The sequence below is a fragment of the Elephantulus edwardii genome, unplaced genomic scaffold, assembly GCF_000299155.1.
Source record: "Elephantulus edwardii isolate Elephantulus edwardi_28Jun2011 unplaced genomic scaffold, EleEdw1.0 scaffold00112, whole genome shotgun sequence".
NCBI lineage: Eukaryota > Metazoa > Chordata > Mammalia > Macroscelidea > Macroscelididae > Elephantulus > Elephantulus edwardii.
Window position 1 is genome coordinate 1,010,495 of NW_006399862.1, and position 9,511 is coordinate 1,020,005.

At 37.2% G+C, this 9,511-nt stretch overlaps 1 pseudogene; it reads left to right on the forward strand.

Moving 5' to 3' along the window:
- Positions 1–5,883: 5,883 nt before the first annotated feature.
- Positions 5,884–9,016, forward strand: LOC102857431 (annotated as a pseudogene).
- Positions 9,017–9,511: the final 495 nt, after the last annotated feature.

Sequence of the window (9,511 nt, forward strand, 5' to 3'; positions counted from 1 at the left end):
CATACTGAAGGCTGCAGTCCTTGACCCTCCGCAGTAAGTGCATGAGGTCTTCAGTTTTAGCGAGCAGGGTTGTGTCATCTGCATAACACAGTTTAGTTAATAAATATCAAATCATTCTTAACCTTCATTTTGATGGACACAGGCATACCTCAGAGATTTTGTAGGTTCACTTACACACCACCACAATAATTTGAATAAAGTAATAAAATGAGTACCATGACTCTTTTTGTTGGTTCTCAGTGCATGTAAAATTTATGCTTTTACTATCCTGGAAGTTTACTAAGTGTGAAATAGCATTGTGGGGAAACTTCGAAATATTGTGGGAATTACCAAAATGTGACCCAGAGAAATGAAGTGAGTACAATTTGATGGAAAATGTTGCTGATAGATTCGCTCTTAAAAGTTTGCTACAAACGTTAAATTTGTGGAAAAACACAGCATATGGGAAATGCAGCATTCCGAGGCATGATCCAGCAAGCTGTAGTTGCATTCATAGTTTTGTAAGAGGATAGTACTAGGCCTGGTTGGGTTAAACTTTACAAGCATTCTTTGTATTATTGTTGCAAGTATTCTGCCAACCTAAAATCATTTCAAAATAAAACATTTTAAAGAGTGCTCTCATTGTTTGTTAAAATTGGTTCATAAAGCTGTCAGATATGTTTATGTATTATAGGGGGCTTGTTAACAGTTCAATGAGGTAAAGCATATGCATAAGCTTATAATTATCAACATATTGTCCTGCCATCTGATTGAACTAAGCAGAAGCATGAGTCTTCCTAAGCAGTTCCCTTATGATTTAGAGAGTGTTTTCTGTTTTCTTTTTCCAGTTGTTTTTATAGGTTAGGGAAATATAACCATTGCATCCTCTCAAGCAATTCATTCGAATAAGCTCTTTGATCCTGTGATATTAAAGACCCACAGACAACGTTATTGCTTAAGTCAGTGTCCCAGGAGACATACATCAAAAGCTCCATAGCTAGAAATACACAGATTATATTGCTTTTGGGGGTTGGGGAATCCCACACTTTTATGTCATTTGTGCTATTTTCTCAAAGTTTCATCGAGTAGTAGTTTCAGAATGGAACTTTAGAAGCCAAAGTACAAGACATGAGTGTAACTCATTGCTGCTGCTCACAGACCTTATAAATATACTTGTGTTTCCTACATGTTTTCTAGGGAGCTCTGGAGGCCTAGTCTAAGAAGCTACACTGCAATATCTAAGGCATGTGGTTCAAATCCAGCAGCTTCTCTAAAGGAGAAGGATGCGCAATATCCTCCCATGTTATTTACTGCCTCTAAAAACGCACTGGAAGGTCAGCTATGAGTCAGTTCTGACTCAATGGCACAGAATAACACAGTTTCTAAGCCTATAAACTATGAAGATTTTACCAGACCTTCAACAGTGAAGGGAAAAGTTATAAGAAAATTTTCTGCTTTGCATCTTCCAGAATCATGACACTCATCTGTCAGCTTGTCATACTGTGATGTCATGTATGCTGATGTGATACTAGAAACTATACAGGTGATATTTTAAATACTAGCGTAGGCAGTCATGAAGGACAACATTCACTGGAGAATCCAGACTAAGACCGACGAGAAAGACTTAATAAAGAAAATAATGCCAGTGAAAAGCATATGAATAAGAGAACATTTTCTGATATATTGTCAGGAGATTAGTTCTTCAGGTTGGAAAATAGTTAAAAGAGAGGTCTCTGGAAATATAGCTGACTTTAATGACATGGCTACAGAAAAGGTCTGGTAGCCTAGAGTCAAGAAACTGTGCTGAAATCCCTAAGGCACACGGTTCAAGGCTACCAGCTGCACCATGGGAGAAGGATGGGCACTCTCTTCCCATGAGAGTAAATGCCTCTGAAAGCCACTGGAGGGTCAGCTATGAGTCAGTTTCAACTCTATGGTATGCAAGAAAACAGTAAAGCTCTGTTGTTATTGTGTGTCACAGAGTTGGGGCAAACCCATAGTTGACCCTCTAGCAGGTTTTTAGAAGCAATTAATTGCATTGGAGGAGATTGCCCATCCCATTTCCCACAGAGCAGCCAGTGGATTCAAACCATGGGCCTTTAGAATTGCAGTGCAGCTTCTTACCACTAGAACACTAGAGCTACAGGGTCCTTAATTTGCAGATGGGGCTAACTAGAAATAAGTAGATATAGCTATAAACAGCAATTGATAGTAAAAATATAAAATATATGAAGTACATATCTAGGGAACTCCAAATTGTAAAAAATTAAATGAAACACATAAACATTTATATTCTAGGTATTAGGGAGGTAAAGGCCTAGTATTGACCACTTTGATAATCTTACTGTAATAATTTTATGAACTGCTATGCTTGGAATGCCATTTTAAAAAAGAATCATTCAAGAACTCTCCAGAAGTACAATATTGACAGTAACAGGATGATATTTTTATCTTTACAAGGAAGATTAATTACAACTAATCAAATTTACACATCAATCACTCATTCTAAAACTGAATAAATGGAAGATTTTTATCAATTTCTGCAGTCTGAAATTGCTCAAGCAGGCAATTAAGGTACATTGGAGACACATTGGTGCCGAAGGGCAACAACGACAGTCTAGAGACTAAGGTGTGTCTGATCCAAGCCATGGTCTTTGTAATTACTTGCTATGCATCAGAGAGCTGAACAATGGTCAAGGATGACAGAACCAGAATCAATGCCTTTGAGCTGTGGTGTTGGAGAAGAGTATTGAACATACCATGAACTGCCAAGGAAACAAACGGTTCTGTCCTGGAGAAGATAAAACTGAGCTGTTCCTTGGAGACAAGAACTTTGAAACTCAATCTCACATACTTTGGTCATGCTTCCAGGAGGGGTCAATTCTTAGAGAAGGACAACATGCTTGGAAATGTAGAGGGATACTGCAGGAGATGAAGATTCTGGATGAGACAGATTAATACAGAAGACACCATAATGGGTGTTGAAGTGGAGGAGACAGTAACGTAGGACAGGATTCAGAGCTATTATAAAGAAGGTCACTATGAGTAGCAGGTAATTCAATGACACAGAACAATGACAGTGCTATTATTAAATCAAGTGGTATTTCTCTTACCAATTTTTAACGTAAATACTAATATTTCCATAGTGGTTGTGCCATTTTATAGTCCTTTGAGCAGCATATGAGACACATTCTTGCCAGCACTTTTTGTTTAATATCTTTAAAAAAATTAGATAGTAGATAGTGTGTCTTATATGAGATCATATCTCATCACTTTGATTTACATGTCTCTGCTAGCTAATGATCTCAATAATTCCCAAGGTTTTCTTGTACATTGGAGACTTCAGATTCTGAGAGGGCAAAGCAATCACTGAGGCAACCTAATTAGAGAGATCACATAGATGCTGTATCTTTTCAGTGAGAAATTGGATAAATTTTTTAGCATACTTTACCCTCTCCTAGGAAATAGCTACACTGACACAAAAATTTGAATTGTGGTATTGGTGAATAGTATTGAAAAGTCCCACTGATTTCCAAAAGAACAAATCAATCTGTCTGGAAAGATATAAAAGTGTGTTCCTGATAGGCAAGAATGGTGAAATTTTGTCCCAGTTAATTTGGGCATATTTTCAAGAGAAACCAGTCCTAGAAGAAAGAGGCAGCCTGTTGGAAAAGTTAAAGGGTCCATGATAGAGAGGAAGACCGTCAATAGGATTTATCCATGCAGTGACTACCACAATAGGAAGGAGCATGGTAAATATTCTAAGGATAGGGCAAGATAGGGCAAGGTTCAGATCTGACATTCGTAGGGTCACTATGAGGTTAAATGGCTCACTGGCATCTAACAATAACATCATTAGAGATTTAGTCTTATATTTAATGAAAATTAACAAGGAGAAACAAGCAACATAATTCTTGAACTTTTGTAACTATCCAACAATTGTGAGTCCTCTACCTGATTTAATTTCTAGAATAACACAATGAATAGATTTATCACTCATAGGAGTCACTACACTGATAGATTGACTCCTTTGTTTCTTCTTATCACAGTAAGTCTCACATAGTTGTTTTACATTATTTTTTCTATCAATTAAAGGGGAGGTGCAATAATAAAGACTTTAAAATACTGTCAAAAACCAACTGAGTCGAGAGTTTGCAAAGGACAAGCTACTTGGATTTGTAATGGGTCATTTCTCTGAACAAATATCAGCTGGTCTTGCAGAGAGTTTTCCAAGGACTCACTTCAGAGATCTGTTGAATTTTACAAGGAGGATTTTTTCGAAGTAGGATGAGTTTTGAACCTCTCAAAAGCAACTTTGCTTTTGATGGGATACTTTTGAGAAATGGAATGAAGAGAAGTAATTGTTCATAGAGTGCGATGGGTTTTAAAACTCTTCTGATGAATGATACTAGAAAGCTTGGACAAGGGCCAGTACATAAAGTTAGTCTTTCCCTTCCTTAACCTTGATGAAACAATGATTTTCAACAATCCAACTCTTCATGATTCCCAAAGCCTTTGACTCAGGTTGTTCACAGTTTTGTCTCCCTTCATTGCTCCTCCAGGATTTCTATGCTGTGACTACCCACCCTAAGACAACACCTTCTAAAATTATGTCTGCATGAGTGGGCTCATGCTGTTATTTCTGGTACAAAGTACATCTTAATAAAATCATTTAGTGCCTTTCTTTCTTCACTGATAAATGAAGATGAAAATAAATAGCCTTATTATTGCTCAGAAATGAAAAGAACATTTATCATTCATGCATGTAACGGATACTCTGTGGGCCCCTACATGGAGACATTAAGTTAGACATTACATTTTTTAAAAATGTGTAAATCACAGCCTGCCCTTGTGGATTTTAGAATGCTGTGAAGGAGAGAGACACATGCTTATTGACTCTTTGCTTTCCTTTCTCCATTTGGTAAAATGTCACATGTTCTCCAAAGCTCAGATATCATAGAACCTTACAAGCTTTTCCTCTGAATTGCATACTTGTAACTGCAGTATTTTCCTGGCACATAATGTCTATTAGATGTCTTTGTTCTTAGATGTCATTAATTCCACTCCCACTCAGAAAGACCCTCTGTAAATCAAGCGAAACATTGCCCAATCTGACACTAGCCTCAAGATTCCTGCTCTTATATCAACTCATTTCTCTATTAAGTGTAGTATTCTTTTCCACTGACTGGTCCCTCTTGATAATATACTTAAAGTATGTGAGACAAAGTCTTACCATTCCCACTTTATGAACATTCCAGCTGCACTTTCTCCAAGACCGGGTGGCTCCTTGGAGGCAAGGATTCTGAGGCTCCGTCTAACATACTTCGGACATGTTGTGAGGAGAGACCGGTCCTTGGAGAGGGACATCATACTTGGGAGGGTGGAGGGACAGCGCAGGAGAGGAAGGCCCTCTATGAAGTGGATTGATTCAGTGACTGGGATAATTGGGATGGGTGTGTCAGAGATAGTACGATTGGCACAGGACAGAGCGGAGTTTAGGGCTGTTGTACATAGGGTCGCTATAAGTCGCAAGTGACTCGACGGCACATAACAACAACAATGTGAGACAAAGTCTTACCATTCTCACTTTATGAACATTCCAGCTGCACTTTCTCCAAGATACATTTATTAATTCTCATGACCGTTCATGGTACATGCAATATTTTTTTTTTTTTTGCCATGAACATTATTCAAAGATAACAATTCTTCTTTGGTCTTTCTTGTTCATTGTCCAACTTACCCACATAAGAGACAATTGAAAATAGTATGGTTTGAGTCTGAGTAAGGTGCACCAAACTTCTCAAAGCAACATCCTTGGCCAGCCCCGCCTCCCATGCCCTGGAGGTGCAGCAAAACTGGGCAGAGTCATAACCTGTACTCCATCCTTAGGCAGACGCTGAAGGCATGTTTCCGGCTCAGGACGAGGCGGACAGGACCCTGTTTGTGGGGAATTTAGACGCTTGAGTGCGGGAAGAGATTCTTTATGAGCTTTTCCTTCAGGCTGGACCATTAACTAAGGTGACTATATGCAAAGACAGAGAAGAAAAGCTGAAGACTTTTGGATTTGTTTGCTTTAAACACCCCTAGTCAGTGCCTTATTTCATAGCTTTGTCAAATGGAATCTGTTTATATGGAAGACCAATAAACGTGCAATATCGATTTGGGAGTTCTTGCTCTTCTGAACCAGCTAGTCAAAGTTTTGAGAGCTGTGTTAAGATAAATTCATATAGTTATATAAATGAAGAATTTGTGGGCAGATCTTCAGTTCTCACACAGTTTATTTCAACTAATAATGTGGTTTTACCTCAAGAATATTTATTCCCTCTGTAAAAGTTGTGCTCAGTCTGATTCCTTTTCGCCCATCTGCTCAGCAGTGGAATGCATATAATCCAATGTTTCAGCTTCCCTACTATGAGATGGCAGTGCCACTTCTGAATAACACATCCTTATCTTCACTAAACCCTGTTACAGATCTGGAAGCAGGACCCAGTTCTTACAAATGGACACACCAGCAACAAAATGACTCTGACCCTTATCAGATGAATAAGCGAAAGAGGCAAAAACAAACCAGTGACAGTGATAGTAGCACAGAAAACAATATAGGAAATGAATATATCCAAAAGTGCCAAAAGTAAAAGAAGAAGAAAAGGTATTCGTATTGCATTCAGATGAGAGTTTTATTTACTAGGCTGAATTATCTTAAATGAAACCAAACCAAACCCAACCCCTATCTTTTTTCACCCAAATAGGACTTATATCCAAAATTTATTAAATACTTGAGCACCACAAGATAAAGGTAAACAACCCAACTGAAAAATGGACACAGGATATCAACAGAAACTTCATCAAAGAAGACATGAAGATGGCCAACAAACACATGAAGAAATGTTCAAAATCCCTAGCTCTAAGAGAGATGCAAATCAAAACAACTATAACATCTCACTCCAGTCAGAATAGCAAAATTTAACAGAACAGCAAGCAACATATGCTGGCGAGTTTGTGGAGAAACTGGAACCCTTACAGTCAGTTTTAAATTATCTCCTGACATCCATTTTGATGTAATTTTAAATGATCTTTCTCTTTTTCATATACGGCTGACTTAATGTCATCCAACAACTAATAGTCTTTGATCACTAGTTCTTCAGGGCTCAAAGTATAATCTTGACAGTTTCTAAATGCAGGGGAGATGTAGTCACGCTTTGCGTTGTTGTGTAGTTGCTTTGTTTTTGTTTTTATGAAGGTTTATAAAGAGGTTGATTTTCATTCATTAATTCACGCACATTTTCCTCCCTCTCCTGTATCACTTTGTATTGCTTGTCCGGTTAAAGGCTACTAATTGTCATGTTCATAAATTCTAATTATCCATTCCTTTCTCAATGCCTTTCCTTTCACTCATTCCTATGTATTGTCCTCTATCCATTATTTTCCCACATGCTCCTCCTTCCCCATATTAATCTGAATTTTGTATCTCACAGACTCAATTTGAAACTTTGTTCAGTTTGAACTTGCATATAAGTAATTGATGGTCTGTTTCACAGTGGACCCTTGACTTTGTTCTGACGATAATGAATTCCTCAATAACTGCTTCCCACTGATGCCTACGTAGTCCAGTCAGCTAGAGCCAGAACCACATGTATAGATCCATGCATGTTATAATTGGTATTTGCAATTAGTCATCATTCTATCTTTGTCATTATTTTTTTCCCAAGGTCATATTTTCCAACTGTTTATTTTCTTTTTTAGTTTTTTTAAATTTTATTATTTTTTTTGTGTGTGTGTACCATCAAATTAGATCTGATTCATACAGGAGAAGACTGTTCCTCCTTCTCCAGCAGAGCATCTGTTCATCTGGCCCTATTGTCTATTTGCTAACATTTTTTTCTTCCAATTTGCATCCCAGTCACTAGTAATCATCAGTAAATTAGAATATGTTGATTGAAGTGTTTTTCACAGGTTTGATAAATATCAAAGCTCAGAAGTTAGTAGAAATCTTCATTTAAAAAAAATATATTTTACTTTAGTGATTAGTTTGCAAATTTAAGAAATAGAATTAAGAGGCTTTCTAAATGGATATTGTCAAATCACTAACAACATTGTTCTTCACATACTTTGAAATGCTCTTTTTTAAAATGATCATGTCACATTTCATCTTTAATTTGTAATTCCCACCAGAGGAGTTCACATGATTTTTCAATTCAAAATGGTTAATGTAAAAGAATTTCAGTTCACTCATCCCTAGAACCTTTGCATATTTTATTGAATCTTGACAGCTTCTTATTTTCCTAGATTCATAATTTGTTCCTTGTAGATTCTTATTTTTATACATTTTTGTGGATGTTTCTTCTAATTTTAAATTATTCTACATTCACAAATCAAAGTTTTTTATCTTAAAAGAAAATCATGACAGTTTTATTCCAAGAAGCATTTGACTGTGTGGATCATAACGAATTCTGTCTAGTACTGAGAATAACGATAACTCCAGATCATATACTTGTGCTCATGTGACACCAGTACATAGACCAAGAAGCAGTTTTGTGAATAGAAAAAAGGAATACTGCATGATTTACTATTGGGAATAGTGTGTATCAGGATTTTTATCCTTTTCTCATACTCCTTTGAAGGTTGAAGGCTCATGTATGAAGCAGTTGGATTCTGGAGGATAGGTTCTCTCTTTTTTTTGTTGTTTGTTGTTGTTTTTGCTTTTCTTTTCATAAACTTTATTTTCAGTTTAAAAAAATTACAAAAAGATTCACAAAAAAGAAAATTCTTCCAAGAGGTGAAGTCATGTGGGGCAGCAGCTGGCGGCCCCTCTCATTTTCTCTCGGTTCCAACATACTTGACTTGGATCCCTGCTTCAACTTTCTTTCGCTTCAGCCTCCACATCTGCTTCTTCAGCCACTTCGCCCTCATGATTCCGCGCGCCGCGAAGGGAACACGGAGGCGGTCAAGCAACCCTATAGGAGTCAGCAGAAAAAACTGCTTCCAGGAGCTGGATGAGGGGATAGGTTCTCTCGATTTAGTTGAAAATCCTGTGTAAGCTGTTCTTCCTTTGTTCCTCCACCCCCTAGTCATGTATAAACTAACTGGTTGCCTGGCTTAGGTAACAATCAGTGTGGCTGGAAGCCTCTTGTTTAAATCAATCAGGACCTAGTAAGCGGGCTTTTGTATTCAAAAGTCCTTTGGGCACTCAGGTCTTCAGCCCTTCAGTACTAGTGTTAATTGTGTTTGAAAAGAATATTGTTCTTGGTGGGAATGGGGGGGGGGAAGAAAAGAGGAGATAAGTAATGTACACTGCATTGAAACAGATGAGGGACAGAACTGTTTAAAAGGAATATATGATTAGGTATTATTTGCATGACAACAGTTCTAAAGGAATACATGATTAAGTATTATTTGCTTGACAACAGTTCAGAATAAAAGCTGCATTTCAAAGTGGACTGGGGGAGGAAATTGTGCAACAATATTTTATTTATTTATTTATTTATTTATTTATTTATTTATTTATTTATTTATTTATTTATTTATTTATTTA